Here is a 16,254-nt window from a genome sequence, read left to right as displayed (position 1 = left end):
ATCAAAAGGCATGATCTATATTACCCAAATTTTCATTGTTCATATTTATTGTTTGTTGGGGTTTAACGTCCGAGCAGCAATATTTCAGCTATATTCAGACGATGAACATGAAATTAATGATAAAATGAATATGAAATGATGATGAAATGAAAAAGGGATGGGACACAAGGACAATGAGGTCGACAAATTTTGATTGCCACTGGAAATATGGAGAGGTGGTTAGGGTCGGACAATATAGCCTCCTGTGGCGGAGCCCTATGGTTCCTACTCCGGGAGAATATCACAGTAGGGTTCTTTAACGTGCGAGGAACGTGGCATCTTTCCCAACACGGTGCACCACTATGGTTTGCGGTCAGGTTTTCCGTATTATAGCCTGACAACCCCAGCATGTAACACGCCAAGGGTATCCCATTCCACCACCTGGGGCACACATCCCAGTTTCTCTGTGGGCAGAGCGTCCTAGCCCCCGGCTAGGGTTTTGATCACTATTTAGTCGCCTTTTACGACAAGCTTAGCGCTGTTGCAGGTCTATTCTTTTTGACACCCGGACCTGCACGGGGGTGTTCATATTTAAAAAAAAAACCCAATATTTTCCCAAAACAAATAGATAGAATTGCAAATTTAACAATAGCCATCCCCGTAACATCAAATGACTGCTCCCTTGTATGCAGTTGGACATTACGAAATCCCATATTTTACATTCTAACCTCGGACTGATAATAGATGTCGATTGAAAAATTAAACTCTAATCTTTATAGTTTCGTTTTGCTATTTTATGCTTAGTAATACTTAGAAAATCAAAACTGTCAGCCATTAGATTGAAAATGGGAAGCTTCCAGATAGCATTGTGCGTGCTTTATCTGCTTTCAATGTCCGTAAAAGGATATAATAACAGTGAAGTAAAGAGAGACTTAAACTGGGTAAGCGGCAACATAAAAAGTAGAACTAATGAAAGTCAAATCCAAGTGAAATATCTAAAGCCAAACAGTGGAAATCCGTCAATAGCTGACAATGGTGATTACATGGCGTTTACATTGTACAATCCAGGGAGTGATATAGGCGAGTTTTACTTCATAGAGTCCAACATTTCAGATACGAAAAGGAGTAATTGTAAAAGAAGTACCATGCACGCAGGAGCCTATTACCACTTCTTTAACAAATGTCCCGAGCAAGAAGTAAAACTGGTAGCCTCCGGATTTTGTTATCAAGGAAAGAATGGGGAAGGTTTGGTTTTTAATTCAGAAACCTTTAATTCTGGGTATAGTAAAATGACATACCTTAGTAATGAATATTACAGGAGTGACGATAGAAGTATGAACACGTACGAACAAAGTCTTACGACTCATTGTTTCAATAACTGGAAGGACAGTGGTTTTAAAACATCATTTCAGTGTGACTTAAGTGGAATGGTTGGACGGCGACGGAGAAGTACTACACCAGTCTGTTCAGACTGCACTTGTGGTACTGCCATTCCGTATTCGACAGGAACTTTATTTATGACAATTCTTTTCTTTTTTGTTTCACTTTTTCTGTAATATTGTAACAAATAACCACTTTTAGAATTTATTTGTTTATTTCTCTTAATGCTTCAAAGTACCAAAAATTAGCAAACATTTTTTAAAATAAAAATAATCACAAAATAAATCACACTTACTTAAGTGGTATCTGCATGCCGATGCAAATGTTTTTAGTTGGTGTTTGTGAGTATGTGAGTAAGAGCTTACCATTAGTATTACGGCTAGATGAAGCGGTCTTGTTTTTATATATGACTTATACTATGGGCAAAATTCAATTCTGTGTCATATTTTTTTCATTTCGCCCCAGACCTGTTCCACTCAACCGTATTTCTTGTGTCATACATCAATAGAATCGGTATGAAATAAGGAATCTATATGTATCTGGCAAAAAATCGTGAGGAATAGTGGAACAAAATAATCTTTCGCCGACTTTGACAGCCCGAATTAACACACTTCACCCCACAACATATTTTTAAAATGATTTTCTTGGCTTATCTGAAGATTCATTTCTTTTTCCAGCAAATTTGGAACAAATACATTAATACAAATTATCTTGTCAAATTTTAACAAATTTGGTTGCGATTAACAGGTTGGGAAAATGCATTTTAAATATAGTTGTGTTGAAAGATGTCAGAAAATGATCACGTGATTCACCAGCCGGGAAAAATCTCAACAAATCGAAAGTAGAAAAAATCGCGTATTTCAAAACCTGTTTTATCAAACAAATCTCATAGAAAACGTATAATAGCAGGTAGCAGAACAATGACTCCTTCCAATGAAGACTGCACGTCGAAGGCAACAGGATCAACCAATAAAGTAAGATATACATGTACCTCATTTTATTTGTCATATATATATGTTGTTATATAGTAAAATCCGAACCTGTCTAAACTGAACACTGAATAATTTGAAATTCTGTCTAAATTAAACCCTGAATAATCCGAAAATCTGTCTAAACTAGACAGCTTTTAAACATCTTATTACACCATTGCAAATGTTATGCATTTTTAACCTGAGTAAATCAAAGTAAGTAAGATGTTCAGTTTATACAGGCTTCACTGTAAATTTATCGATTATGGACTTAGCACGAAGTCAATACGTTATTGCAGGTATAAGAACCCGCTCCTTGCTTTAAGTGAGCACAGCATTTCTTTTTGGCCAGTATCAATAGCAGAGAACGTTGACTTTTCATGTTCATTTAAAATTTAAAAAAATATTGCGCGCGTCATTAATATATGAATTATTACTAAACGATTTGTCTGAATTAGCTCTGAGTTACTGACGGAAGGGCAATACTTCAATTAGACTGCTACGGTTTTCAGGTAAAAAAATACGGCATTACGGTCAGCTGTTTGAAAATTATGAATTTTTAAAATACATCTCCAGGCACGGGTCCAAAGGCATGACTGGCGTGACTAAATTCGGTTTGCTGCAATTTGTTAAACTAGTTTTAATAATGGTACACTGTAAATGTACACAGACAAATCATACAGTACAGTTTGTATACAGGATGCGGTATAATTCCATCCAAATGCCTTTCATGTGTATGAAAACAGTTGCTGTTAGTAATTATTAAGTAACCAGTCCGCAATATATCTTGGGAAGGGAATGAGGAACGACATGATAGACCTTATAATACAATATCGGATATTCCAAACATCCATTGAACATTAAACACATTTGTTGTAACATGTGTTTATACACTGATGATCGAATCCTCCTCGTATAATCCTGATTTGTGCCAAGGACATAATACGAACGTATTTTATGTCACTGGTAGTATGCAGCACGTTTGTGCGAACTCTAGGGATAGCGCGCAGAAGATCTAAATACGCGACTTTACACTAGTATGTGAAATTCGTGAGTAATGATTGAAGCATGAGCATCTAGAATGATAAAATTTTTGGCGGGAAGTACAAATTCGGAAGTCCTTAAAACACAGAAGACGTCTCTGCTAAAGACTTTCTTGTATTCATTTTGAAAAAAAGTCTTGGCACTGCATGGAAAATTCTGCGAAAGTCCAATGAGAATTAAATTATTTGGGACATTTATTGTTATTTTACATTTTCTCCGATCCGCGACATGTATTATTTCCGAGTGATCTGCACCTTGCTATCTTTAACGTGCATGTTGCTGTAGATCTCTCCGCTTTGCCACAGTTTTAGCTGTGCTCGCTATAACGTACTGACTGAGAAAACGTGTGTAATTTATATATTTGCATTTTGTATTTTAGAATTTCGTACTCGGTATGTCATTTTCACACTAAAAACATTCAATTTTCTGTAAGAAGGTCAAAATACCGCAGTAGTTGCAAAAATGAAATATTGTACAAGGGAGGAGTGGGTAAATGATCTTTGAAACTTATATTTTCATTTCTTGTATCGTTTTATTTCATAAATAACTTAATCCAAATTTTGAACGCACCACCCATGACTATAATTGACGATTATTGACTACTAGATTCATTTAAATAATAAGTAGTCCATTAATTAAAGGTTTTTTTTCATGTTAAGTGCACAGTGTAGTCTATAACAATGTCTTCGAAAGGAGAAATATACAAACTAAGGTAGGAATTGATTTAGGAGCAGTCGCGACCCATTAGATACAATATACATTAATGTGATATCATAATGTTTGAAATCCTAGAAAATATAACAAATCCGTGAAAAAACATATTCTACTCTAATTGATACGAAGACGATGGTTCTATTATTTATCACGGAAACTATGATTGATTGATTGATTGTTGGGGTTTAACGTCCGAGCAGCAATAACTATGCCGCAACAGAAGAAATCATTTAGTTTAACGAAAAAGCTACAACAAACACGTGCTCGAAGGAGGGGTCATCGATTGATTGATTGATTGTTGGGGTTTAACGCATGAGAAGGAATATTTCAGCTATATTCAGGCGATGAACATGAAATGATGATGAAATGAAAAAATGGGATGGGACACAAGTATAAAGGGGTCGACAAAGTTTGATTGCCACTGGACATAGGGAGAGGTGGGTAGGGTCGGACAGTTTCAGATTAATTTAGAAATTAATATTATATCAGATATTCGGCAACATGAAAACACCATACTAATTCAATTGTGCGGAACCCTGGTAGGGAAATAAAAAGAAAAAAATATTATAAAAAGAGCGCACAATACGAGTTAAAATATTTTTTCCTGTTAAGGCTCAGTAGAATTGTTATGACGCCGGTCGTAGACGGTGCAATAGACGCCCGTTGTTGAACTGAATTGTGCGTTTTTTTAAATTGGTTGGTCTCACTTGAGTTTGTCATCATATCAACAATGATTCATGAAAATTTGAATTCAGTAACTAGTAGTTAAAGTGCTGTTAGTTATTAAACTGTTAAATGTGGATCTCTATTACTAATCTACAAGCTTTTGATATTAACTGTTCTGAAATACATGTATTCATTTTAAGGAAGGTCATATAAACTCATGTTTATAATCTTGCTAGCATTCGTACAGTTCAGAACTATGTTTCGGACTGCATTGTAAGCGATCAAGGAGTAAAATTTAAAAAAAAAATGACTTACCAGTATCACTTATCTTTACTATTGTTGTCAATGATAACTGCTTTCGTGATTCATAACGTCGGACCACACATTTGTCCTCATATGCGTGTATAATTGTAGAATTAGGCGATCTCTATTTATGCATGTAAAGAATCATTTTTTAGAAACCTCTGTAGACCCGAGAGTGAAATTCTCGAAAAATCGTTACTTGTATGATTATGTAATGTGGTGTTGTGGCTGTTTTTAGGGCAGGGGTGATATGTTAGAACACAAGGGGTTCTTTTACATTTTTTCTTTGCCTTGTATTGTAACAGACTACTTCTTGGGATATTGTGAATTTTTTGGAACCCTTCTTTGATGGTCTTGTATCTATATCCCCTTCTTAAATTGTTCTTCAGTTGACCTAGACGTTTTTTTTAAGGATTCGTCACTTGAACAAATGCGTCTTAGCCTAAGAGCTTGACTAAATGGTATACTCTTAGTCAGGTGAGATGGATGACAGCTCTTAGGTGCTGGAGGTATCGAGGAATGAGATGTTAGTAGCAGATGTTTAGTGAGTGAACTTAATTGAAAAATGTTGATTGTTGGCACAACACCATTCGTGAGCACTGGGGCTCTGTCGAGAGAAACTCAACATTATCCAAAGTCTTTCCCGAACCACCTATGATTGCTTTCAGACAGCCAGACAGTTTGCGTAGTCTGCTTGTGAGGGCTGAAATATCTAAGCCCAACTTGACTCCAGGCGAGAGTTGCTCCTGTGGTGACAAAAGGTGTAAATGTTGCAACCAAATGCACCACTTGTCATCATTCACCAGCACAGCCACGGGGAAACGCTACAAAATATTTTGCAACGTGCACTGCAAGAATGCTAATGTAATATATTTGCTCCACTGTCCCATCTGTGGCCTTCAATATGTTGGTGAATCTAAACAGCCTTTCCACAAGCGCTTGAACGGACACGGGAGCGACCTAACAAAAAAGCCTTTACTCCCAGTGAGTCAACACTCCAAACTACCTAACCACTGCCTCGATGATTTCAACAAAATGAAAATCTTCATCGTGGAACAAAACATGACCTAGTGCGATCTACAGAGAGTGAAGCGGGAAGGATTTTGGATAAAAGAACTCCGTGTTTTATACCCACACGGAATTAACAAAAAACATTAAGTTCTTCCTATTTTGTATAGTTTTTTTATAACAGTGTTTGTAAATATTTTTAGTTTTATAGTTCAGTATTCAAGATCAACACACAACGTGTGTCTATAACGCAATGTTCAAGATCTTTGTTACTGTCGATAAAATTTTATGTGTCACAGGTATTCACCTGATTAGGTAGTGAGTTGTGTTCATAGACCATTTACCTTCATACACATTCAGTTTATTTAAGGTACTGAAGAAGGTCATTTGTTGACTGAAAATTTTGCTCATTATATATTTTATTATAGCGTATCAACATCTTTATCGATATCGTTGTATACAATCCTTTAGACTGATATAATTTTTTTTGTTTGTGCTGCATCGTCATGACTCGACGATCCGATGCCCATTGTTTGCTGGTTGGCAGATTCCTTTAGACTTTACATGTACTGAATATATATATATATTATTGACAACTGTCTAATATGTTTTTAATTCACTTATATATGAAGAGTCTGTAGCATATAATATTTATCGACTCACCTCAAATCATTGTTTAATATTACAAGGATGTTTGTAGCAACCTATGATGGATGGGTACCAGCATGGTTTTACGCAGAATACCTTAGAATGGAAGACGAAGAACGAAACCGGCATCATTTTGAAGTATGTATAGTTATTCTAGGCTGCACATGAAGCACGATATGATATAGTTACATTCCTATTTGCTACTATAAATATTTTTCACCGAAATAAGAATATTGATAATTTTTTAAGTGATATATAACTGTGGCGGATACAGGAGAATCCTACAAAATGTGGGACAAATGAGCAAGTAGTAACCTGCAATATTCAGTCTTTTTTCTGCAACCAATCTTAAACTCTCTATATCCGATTACTACATGTATGCCATAAAAATGAAACGGAACCTGTCTGTACAAGACACAAAAAATGTGATCACGCCAAAGTACTTTATCCCCGTCGCATTTTTTTTTGTGTCTGTCCTAAGTCAGGACTTAAAACAACAGTATTGTTGTTTCGTTTTCACTTTCAGTTAATTTTATGTTGCTGGTGTATATGAAGGCAACTACATTTTGTATTTCGCTGTACATATGTACATGTACAGTGAGATTTTGGGGCCAGTTGCAGCCTGCCCATTGGTGCGACAATTCCTCGTCCATTCTCTTTAATATATTTATGTGATGTCAGTTTCATTGTATTTAAATCAGTTTAATCTGAACACCTGCCTTAAACTGTTAATTTCGCTTTAAAGGTAAAACTCGACTATGAACAAAGAGATGACACAGTTCATAGTAGACTTTGTAAAAGGGCAGTATCCTACCGCAGAGTAAGGTGTTATCAGAGGTTGGTTCGTGTTACAGATAAGTTTCTATAAAATTCCAAAAAAGCTTGCGTGTATTGATCTAGTATTAAACTAGTTTATTATAATCTACCATAAATGAGGGAAATGAAAAGAAACCTTGTCTGATATTCATACTTCGATTTACGCAAAGTCCCCAATGGACGATCCAAGTCATATGGTAAATTAAAAAAAAGGATGTGTGATTATATTTTTTTGGTTGAATGTCGTTGTATAACGAAGTTATATAAGTCCTTTATTATTTTACGGTTTTTCTTTCGGAATGACTATGCTTCATACGAAAAAAGGTATATGATATCGTTTACCATTAAATAAAAAATTGTTAAATACAATAATTTTCGTTTAGTTTATGCATGTACATATATGACACATGATGTACATTTGTTTATTGACTATCAAATTTGCCATAACTTTTTTCAGAAGGTATCAAAACCCAGTTTGATTAAGTGGGAAACAAGAAGAGCATAACAGGAAAATGGCAGTGTGTATTTTCATTAATTTAATACCGTGATTTATCTTAAATTTATAGAAGCTGCACAACAGAAAAAAGGCACTGAAGGAAAAGACATCACTGAGTGCACAAGAAAAAGAAAAAATTATGGATGTTCTGCATATAAACTATATGTCACCAGAGCAAACGGACTCTGAGGACGAGACCTCCTTTGTAGTGAAACAACTGCCATGGAGGTCGGATGATTTTAACGAAGTAGTAAAGAAGCTGGATTTCAAGCATGAGAGTACCCTCGGCAAAAGGAGTAAAATATAGCACAATACAAGAAAAGTTGGTTCACCATCACAGAGGGAAAAGTCAGAAGTAATATCTGGACACGGGTGGGTGTTTAAGTGATAAATTTGACGTTTTGGTATTTCATGTTGAGTTAAAGTTCTCCCTTTTGTTTTGAGGAAAAATACTATTTTCATGAAAAATAATGCTTCAGAATAGGGGTCTATTTTATGAACACAAAATTAAAGTGAAAGTATAAGATGTCTATTTTTAGTTCGACTTGTTCTGGTGTACCAGAGTTCGTGCCTTTTTTCGAAAATGGACCTAAAAATTATATTTGACTTTTTGACCTTTCCTTTATGGAAAAACATAGTCAAAAGTTTGAAATAGATTGAAACACCTGGTCTATTTATTAAAACATCATGAAAATTTAAGGTTTACTATAGAAGCCTATGGGGCAAAGAATACAAGACAAAGACCTTACTGTGAACGTACTTTAATTCGTGGATACCAAGTTTCGTGGATTTGGGAAGAAACAAAAGTTCGTGTATTTTTGAATTCCTTGTTTTGAGGTATTTTGAATACACATCAATAAGATTCCTATTTTCGATGGGTTCCAAATTTTGTGCTTTGCCCTACCATCGAAAACCACAAAAATTGGTACTAACGAACAATAGTACTTTCACAGTATATACTTAAGTGTAAAGGGGAATAATCATGATATTTATGGTACTTTGTATTGGAGTTCTAATTTTTTGTATTAAAAGGGCAATAACTCACAATTCCATTTTATTGAATTCGTTACTTTGTGTAAAAATCAAAGTGCGGAGGCACTGAGTCAAAGTAATCAAAATATTCATGTAACCAAATTGTAAGCTGAATAAACCGATCAAAACTCAGTCCTTTTAAAGAATAACCATTTGTTTTAACACAGTGTACATTTATACAGTCCGTTTATCAATATATATTTTTGGATCTTCTTTTGTATTATTGCTGTTGGTATTCTTGGCTGTACACGTACGTTGATGTCCTCAAATTTCCTTACACTTAAATCAGCTTTTCTTACAAAATATGAATTCCACTGAGAATCACTGCATATCAATATCCGGTGAATTTTCAAAGTAAGAATGGATCCACACCTTGAAATTTCGGTTTGGAGATGCATGAAGTAGAAATGAATCCTGCAGACTGGAGGAAGTTGAACAAAGGCCTAATCTCAAGGGAGAAATGAGCAAAAAAACTTTTCCTTGTTTGTGCTCACTTTGATGTAGATTTTTTTTTGTAATAAATTAAAACTAAAATTTGTCCTTGTCATTGTTGTCTAGAATATACTATGGGGTTAACTCGTCTAAACTGCACGTATTTATAATAAATGATTAACTTTCTCTAGGAATTTTTCAGTTCAAACAAGGATAAAAACTCTTGTTGTAAAAATTACTATGCAGTTTAAAGATCATTGAACTAAAACAACTTTGTAGCTCATAAATTTGAGCAATTTAAGATTCCAATTAAGTTGCAGAGTCAGTGGTATAGAGATGTGGTGAATAGAGGGAATATGATGTCTTATCACAAATGCACTTTGAGTATAAATCCATCTTTTTTCTCTCCGAAACAAAAAAAAAGTTACTTGTGAACCCATACCCCATGAGCACCACTATTTTACGATGAATCATTATTGTTGAGTGTTTTATACCTGTCTGCCTTCAATAATGTATGTGCATTTCTTTCACTTTTTTCTGCATGATTGTTTCACAAATATCATGATTACAATACAAAGTACAATTGTAACTCTTATGTTTTGCAAATATATAAGAGCTAAGAAGTCAGGCTTCATGTTTTTATAGTTTTTTTTATTAAGAGATGTTGACATATACATTTACAGCTACTTCATGCTACACATACATGTACCTGCACTTGAGAATCATGAACTTTGTTTCATGCTTAAATAGTGTCCCAGCATAGAAATGGTCTGTTTTACCTTTGCTTTCTTCTCACTTCATCAAGTGAAACTTCTAAGTGATAACTACTGAAAAGAAATCAAGGAATAATCATAACAGTGTCAGATATATGCAAAATGTTACAATATAAATTCATGAAAATATACATTAACCATATGATACGGAGAAACCTCCTCTTGTTGGAAAATATTGTTACATGTACATATAATTTCGTGCAAATCAGGCAAAAATAAAGGTTGGGTGGTTATAACAGTACCAGGTTTTTACTGGTTTTTAAAACAGCTGGTCAATATTCCCACAGTGAGTGATCAATACTGGTCGATTGAAATTTTGCAAACAATATTTCTGTCATTATTCATAGTTTTTGTCCTGCATTAAAATGTTAAGATAGTTTATATCTACTATATTTCAGTGTTCTTATGTTTTATTCTTTTAATATCTCTATCAACTGCGTTAATTAAGAAAAAATAAACATTTCTTTCTCTAAAATAATTCAAATTTATCTGAAATAACATAACAAACCTTACAAAAATGCACAGTATATTTCATGAGCACCCTTTTTGTTTCAATGACTATTATTAACAGGTAACATAAGTAAGAGTAGAACAGGTTACTTTTCACCTGTCATTGTTAAAACATCATCCCCTCATAACCAGATAGATCATTAAAAGTGGTTTTGGTTTAAAACAATAAATTAAATTCATTTCATTAACCAGACAAAATCCTTCTAAATACAGAAAATGGAAAGCTTGCTAAGGATATTGCTTTAGGGCTCCTTCCATGTATTATTTTAGCTACCTGTTGCATGATTTATAATGATGTTTGGACCCCCATTTCTAAATCTCTGGATCAATCCATGAATTTTGATTTATCTATGAGCAATTAATGTCACATTGTAAAGTAGAAAACAAATAAGATACATATATTACTATATTACAAATATCATAATTTCATGTATGAAATCTTTGATACTGTACTTCATATGCCAGTAACCATAGTTAGAGTACATGCACATGTATTTTTGCAGTTTTCAGTATAAATTTCCTGTTCACAGACATACAAATGTAAACTACAAATTTTGCTAAGAAATATGACCACTGTTCTACACTAGAAATAAAAACAGTGTACCTATCACCAGTTTTGAAAATTTTAAATAACTGTGTACTTTCAAAGTATATGAATAAATAATGTATGCCTTCAAATAACTAATTATTGTATGGTTCTTAACTCTGTAATATATGTTATCATTGAACAAATGATGAAAGATTAATCCACGGAAATAAAAAAAATGTTATTAGGGACAAAGACAAAAAAAATTTTAAATAACTGTGTACATTCAAAGTATATGAATAAATAATGTATGCCTTCAAATAACTGTATACATACAAAGTATATGAATAAATTAAGTATACCTTCAACACTTACCTAGTACATTGTACATGTAAGAATGTCTATGAAAATCAGCTCTTAGAAAAGGTAGCATGGTAGCTTTTGGTAGCATTGATATCCAACACATCTTCAATGCACTTGCATGAACACAGAATTTCTAACATAACTGTGTCTTTCTTGTGTCACGAAAATCATGTTTTTTACTTTATGATCTGCATTCTAAGTAAATGTATCTGGTATATCTTAACAATGTACTAAAAAAGAACCATATTGATAATCAGTTGTGACGTACACGTTCATGGATATAATACACATGCACATTGTATTACTATTTCTTTAAATTCCATACTGAATAGTACATGCCAAAATCTGTACCACATGCAGTATCAACAGGAGAATGACTCCTATCAATTCAAGGGCCACTGGCCAGCGAGGTGATATAGGTCGATGGTTGATACTGCATATCAAACAGATTTTTGCATGTCATGTTCATTCTTTCTTATATTTTATCTATACAAAATGTACTCTAATTGTGTTCTGTGCAAGTTGTGATATATGATATGCAATATATTTCTAGGGGTGTGATATAGGGTATGCCATATAGGTCTAGTGGTGTGATTTAGAGAATGCGTTATTAACTGATGACTTAAAATACAATGTAAATTGCCCCTTTAATACAACAGGAGGTTTTAGCAACCATAATTTATACAGGGCAATTGCCCTGTATTAATTTAATACAGGGCACATGCCCTGTATTAATTCTGGCCCTGTCTAAAAGTTAAACTTGTCCGCCATTTTGTTTGAAACAGACTATAGAATTTTGTTTGCCAAAACTGACTATAAATTTGAAGAAATTTAAATACATGTATTTTAACAATGAACGTTAATTGTAATATGTTAATTGTTATTGTTCGAAAAAAATCTGATTTACCATGTAAAATCAAAACTGTATAATGATCTACACATTAATAAAATTCGTGGGAAAAGCTAAAGAATGCATTAAAAACCTAATTTGAGAAGGTATCAGCAAACTTGGTATATTAATATAGATCTATATAGAAAAGAACAGTTGGTGTGAATAAATGCATCAAGAGATCTGGAGTGTTACAGTCTTCACTAGGAAATATGTCATACTGAGCTGTATTTAAAGGTTTGTACAGATAACTCCTGTTATTTTAAGTCATCAGTTAATAAAGGGATCATAAAATGGTTATTTTCACATTAATCCTGTATTATGTCCTCGTACAGTCGTATTGGGTTGAGATCACTTGTATTGGCCAGAGGCGAAGCCGAGGGCCAATACAAGTGGTCGAAACCCAATACGACTGTACTTGGACATAATACAGGATTAATATGAAAATAACCATTTAATAACCCTATAATATAAGTCCATGGGTGTGATATACAGTATGAGATATAGTCTAGGCGTGTGATATAAGGTATGCAATATATATCTGTGGGTGTGATATATAGGGTACTTAAAATGGGTTTAGGGTTGTGATATACGGTATGCGATATAGGTCTAGGAGTGTGAGATATAAGTCTAGGGGTGTGATATACAGAAGGCAATAAAGGTCGAGGGGTGCGATATAGAATGCAATATAGGTCTAGGGGTGTGATATAGAATGCGTTATTAACCAATTACCCAAAATACGTTAAAATATGTCAAAAACTGACCAATTGATATGAATTCAAACCGGGCATCTATACGGGGCCAATATGAAAAAAGACAGCCAATATGGATCAAACCAGGGCCAATATGACATAACGTCCGGTCGTTTGACACCGCCATTTTGAGTTAGAATTGGATTTAATGAATTTTGATTACCGGGACTAAAAGCTGCAGGAACACACAAAAAATCTCGCATTTTATACAAGAAGGATATTTAAGACTGAACAATGCAAATAAATCTTCATCTAGTTGAGTTGGTTAATAAAATTGTCAATAGATATGTAATTTCATATTGGCCCTGTTATAGGTTTCAGTCAATCAGATTGGCCTCGACAATCGTATTTGCCCTCTGCGATGCCTCGGAACAAATACGACCGTCTCGACCAATATGACAGACCTCAAACCTATAACAGGGCCAATATAAAATTACATAATTATTTATTAACATATAAAATAGGTCTAGGGGTGTGATATACGGTATGCAATATAGGTCTAGGGTGTTATATACAGTATGAGATATGTCTAGGGGTGTGATATACGGTTTGTGAAACAGGTCTAGAGGTGTAGTTCTATGGGCATGATATAGGGTATGCGATAAAGGTCTATGGTCGGTGTGGAAGTTTGGATTTTAGGAACATGTGCAAATGTATGTGTAATGTCACGGCTCGTGTGTCCACACGCGTCCCAAGGACAATACTTTATTTCACTGGATACCCCTCCTTTTAATAGTTCAAGATTACCTACTGAATGTGATGAATATGCCACATGACCTCCTTTCATCATTACCGTTGAAACATAGACATTGTTTATGTCTCTGCTTTGAAATCATAATAATTTAACAATTCTGTTTATTTTCTATTTTAAGTACTTCATTGTTTGCTACATGTATGTACATGTGTGTTTACCATTTTATTTTATTATGTACATGTACATGTAGAAATTAACATATAGATACACAGTGCTTGCATTTTGTGTACAGATGTTAAATTCCTGGGATCAAATTAATCACGCATGAAATTTTCTAATAAAAAGGATGGGTGCCAACCCCATGCATTCTCCCCTGGATCCGCCACTGTAATCTATACTTACTACACAAAAAGTGTACATTGCAGCTCCGAAAATCCGTCATTAGAAGCTTCCGACATCTTTATTAAAAGGGTCATATCGAGAGAAATAAACTGGCAAATCTCGATTGGGCTTTCCTCCTTGCGAATGTTCGGGTCAATTTGACAAAATAGTCCAGCTCTCTGCGTCAAAATTTAAATAGTTGATATCATATAATCATTGAAATCTTGCAGTTCTACACATATTAAATAGCCTGAATATCATTATACGCCCACGTCGTACGTAAAGTAAATATCACATATTTGACATGGAGTATGATCGGCGGCGGAGCGATATCTGAAAGCAAACTTTGCAAGGAGAATAACCCGCGGAGTGTTATTTTGGTAGTTATATGTTGAAATATCTACCCTGGTTACGTAATTTGATTGCCGACGATCTCTAAGTCAAGTTCAGTCTATAAATAGACTTCCTTGACAAAAATGAAGTGAAGTGACTGAACATGCCCCATGTATTTTAGCTGAATCCTAAATAATTAATCCTAAATAATCCGGTTTAATTTTAAAATTGTAGTTAAGTTGTCAACATATTTCATTCAGTTTTCTTAATTACTTAAATCATCGTTCTAAAGAGTGTGTTCTATATGGGCCCAATGATTTGGAGAAAAGATATATTCTATTATATTATATTCTTTTAACAAGATTAGAATTAGGTTTATGTTCATCATCGGTGTGCATCATCTGACTGATTTTATGCCTGTAACATTTGCCAATTGATTTTTTTAAACTATTGTAGATATGTAGATGATAGTGTATTGCCATGTATGAAAATGCTTTATCTCGAAATAAAACGTCAGCTATTTTATTTGACTTTCTTATTATTGTATGGTTCTTAACTCTGTAATATATGTTATCATTGAACAAATGATGAAAGATTAATCCACGGAAATAAAAAAAATGTTATTAGGGACAAAGACACATTCTTGTATAAAATTATGTTTTAAGGCAAAGGTTTGACATATTTATTCAGAAAACTATACGTCACAAGTCGTATTAGTACGAAAACCCAACTATCCTAAACGAAGTTTAAAGTATATAATAAGTCGTATACTTGATATAAAAAATGCAATAATCCTCAAATATATCTCATATGGTCATCTTTTTATATTTCCTTTTTATATGGAATCAAACGGAGTTTAATTTGCAGTATGTTGCAGTTTATCAGTTTATTTCTACCATCAACGTGAAAAAGAAAGTATTGTTAATCTTCAGTAAACGTCAAATCAACTTAACAATAAACTAGTCGCAAATGCATGAACTTACTGTATCCGGTAAACTAACAGTAAATTACTGTTAAATTTTGACAGTAAACGATAAAAAGAAATGATAATTTTGGAATTTACGAATAATTTAAGACTAATTTAATCTGACATTAAATCAATAGATTCATGCAGTGAGTTCTACTGTAGAATGCATTCAAAAGATTTTTTTTTTCATTTCTCTTAATCAAAACGGCGTTGCTGGAAGTAATCGGAAACCTGCGAGACCCGCGTTTACTATATCCAATGAGAAACCTTCTTACAAAATCGTGATGAGAGAATTCGTGTGTATATCCACATGATTCTGTAAACTAATTTGCATACTGAATTGACTTATGTTACAAAATTCGATTTTGTGACACAAAATTGAAAATTTGTAGTGTGTTATAAATTTTGTTAATCTGAATTCATTTTTGTTGAACGAAATTCACTTTTGTCTGTACAAAATTGAATTTTGAGTGCCCCGTAACACAAGCAAGAGGAATGATTATGAACAGATCGATAACATGTGACAAGGATTGCAGCTAGAATGTGACGGGGATGGTAGTAGAAACTCAACGGACCAAAA

At 33.9% G+C, this 16,254-nt stretch overlaps 1 pseudogene; it reads left to right on the top strand.

Moving 5' to 3' along the window:
- Nucleotides 1-7,465: 7,465 nt before the first annotated feature.
- Nucleotides 7,466-8,486, top strand: LOC148619336 (uncharacterized; annotated as a pseudogene).
- Nucleotides 8,487-16,254: the final 7,768 nt, after the last annotated feature.

The sequence above is a fragment of the Perna viridis genome, chromosome 4, assembly GCF_037379345.1.
Source record: "Perna viridis isolate PV_CMFRI_1.1 ecotype Kerala chromosome 4, ASM3737934v1, whole genome shotgun sequence".
NCBI lineage: Eukaryota > Metazoa > Mollusca > Bivalvia > Mytilida > Mytilidae > Perna > Perna viridis.
The sequence above is the reverse complement of the archived record's forward strand: the minus strand, read 5'-3'. Positions and strand labels throughout refer to the sequence as shown.